Raw genomic sequence first — 2,592 nt, 5'->3', positions numbered from 1 at the left:
AACCTCTACCATGCATGCCTCAGCCCGATGCTCGCCGCCGTATATATATGTTATGTCCTTGGAGCTTATTTACTGTCCGGTTGTAATGGATAACTAAGAACTTTTAGGTTTAATGTGTGTACGTAGAACCTTAAGTTCTACTTATGGAATTTCTTAGTACTAAGAACTTATATCTCCAGTGTTATGCATGAATGCCTGCTTGTTTAGATAAATGCTAGTTATAACTGTTATGCATGAATGCCTTGTTTAGGCAAATGCTAGTTATAACTGTTATGTATGAATGCCTTGTTTAGATAAATGTTAGTTATAACTGTTACTCTTTTATCTAGATAAATTCTAGTTATAACTGTTATGCATGAATGCCTTGTTTGTTATTCTCATGCATAGATAGTTTTTCACATAGACTGCTCAGTCTCCGTAGCCAAACTTGTTCGATCCCTCGATAACAAAGTCATTGCCACGTAGAGATGTTAGCTAAAATCAACAAGTTTGATTACCATAGAAGGTACAGGTAAGAAAGGAGTAAAAAATAGTCACATATGAGCTTGAGGTAAAAAATAGTCACATATTTGTGTACTTGTGATTATTTCGACGTTGACTAAATAGACCATGCACCATTCCGTGTTAAGTCTCCTTGGGTTCTCACATGAAATAACCATGCACTCAGTTGGACTCACCCTGGCAACCCCATCCACATCCACATCCATCCACTTGATTTGGCATCCCCATCGACTTGATTTGCCCCAAAAGTGCATGTTTTCGCCTAAAAACCCTATATTTAGGGTGTCTAGATGCAACTCACCATTATCTACCCTATATTATTCATGTAGATTACAAGGGTAGGAGTGTGGGGCATGCATCATGGCATTTTTATTTCAATTTCCACAAACTAATACATAATTGGAAATGTGGTTTACAGGAAGACATAATTAGGAACATGGTTTTCCACAAACTAATACATAGTTTGAACCATGGTTAACACAAATATAAAATATTGCAAAAAAAAAATAACTAGGCCGTGCATCGAAGGTTTCGTGTGTTCGCTGCCAACAAAAAACACACGAAACCTTTAAAATACTTTTTTTGGTATTTTTATTTCAATTTCCACAAACTAATACATAATTGGGAACGTGGTTTACACGAAGACACAGTTTGGAACATGGTTTTCCACAAACTAATACATAGTTTGAACCATGGTGGACACAAATATAAAAGTTTGGTTACCATAGAAGCTACAGGTAAGAAAGGAGAAAAAAATAGTCACATATTGGTACAGTTGTGAACCCTTAACAAATAGTCACATATGAGCTTGACGTAGAAAATCGTCACATATTTGAGTACTTGTGATTATTTCGACGTTGACTAAATAGACCATGCACCATTCCGTGTTAAGTCTCCTAGGGTTCTCACATGAAATAACCATACCAAGAAACTGATCACCTTGGGCTGTACCATCCATGAACTACCTCGTTCTTGATAGTTCTTTGGAGCACATTAGAGCATCTCCAGTCGCTTCCCCCAAACCTTCCCCCAAAGCGATGGATTAGGCGTTTGGGGGACGTCGCTCCCCAGCCGCGTCACCCAAACGCCGCCCCCAAACCCCATATTATTCATGTAGATGCCAAGGGTAGGAGTGTGGGGCATGCAATGGTGCACCCATGTGCCAAGTGTGGCCTCACCCTGGCATCCCCACCCACTTGGTTTGCCCCAAAAGTGCATGTTTGGCCAAAAACCCTATATTTGGGGTGTCTGGGTGCAACTCACCATGGTCTATCCCATATTATTCATGTAAATTCCAAGGGTAGTAGTGTGGGGCATGCATTGGTGCACCCATGTGCCAAGTGTGGCCTCATCCTGGCATCCCCAGCCACTTGATTTGCCCCAAAAGTGCATGTTTTGGCCTAAAACCCTATATTTGGGTTGTCTGGGTGCAACTCACCATGGTCTACCCCATATTATTCATGTAAATTCCAAGGGTAGCAGTGTGGGGCATGCATTGGTGCACCCATGTCCCAAGTGTGGCCTCACCCTGGCATCCCCATCCACTTGATTTGCCCCAAAAGTGCATGTTTTGGCCTAAAACCCTATATTTGGGGTGTCTGGGTGCAACTCACCATGGTCTACCCCATATTATTCATGTAAATTCCAAGGGTAGCAGTGTGGGGCATGCATTGGTGCACCCACATGTGCCAAGTGTGGCCTCACCCTGGCATCCCCAGCCACTTGATTTGCCCCAAAAGTGCATGGTTTGGCCTAAAACCCTATATTTGGGGTGTCTGGGTGCAACTCACCATGGTCTACCCCATATTATTCATGTAAATTCCAAGCGTAGCAGTGTGGGGCATGCATTGGTGCACCCATGTGCCAAGTGTGGCCCTCACCCTGGCATCCCCAGCCACTTGATTTGCCCCAAAAGTGCATGTTTTGGCCTAAAACCCTATATTTGGGGTGTCTGGGTGCAACCCACCATGGTCTACCCCATATTATTCATGTAAATTCCAAGGGTGGCAGTTTGGGGCATGCATTGGTGAAACCATGTGCCAAGTGTGGCCTCACCCTGGCATCCCCAGCCACTTGATTTGCCCCAAAAGT

This window comes from Lolium rigidum, chromosome 7 (assembly GCF_022539505.1).
Source record: "Lolium rigidum isolate FL_2022 chromosome 7, APGP_CSIRO_Lrig_0.1, whole genome shotgun sequence".
Classification (NCBI taxonomy): Eukaryota; Viridiplantae; Streptophyta; class Magnoliopsida; order Poales; family Poaceae; genus Lolium; species Lolium rigidum.
Note: the sequence above shows the minus strand (reverse complement) of the source record.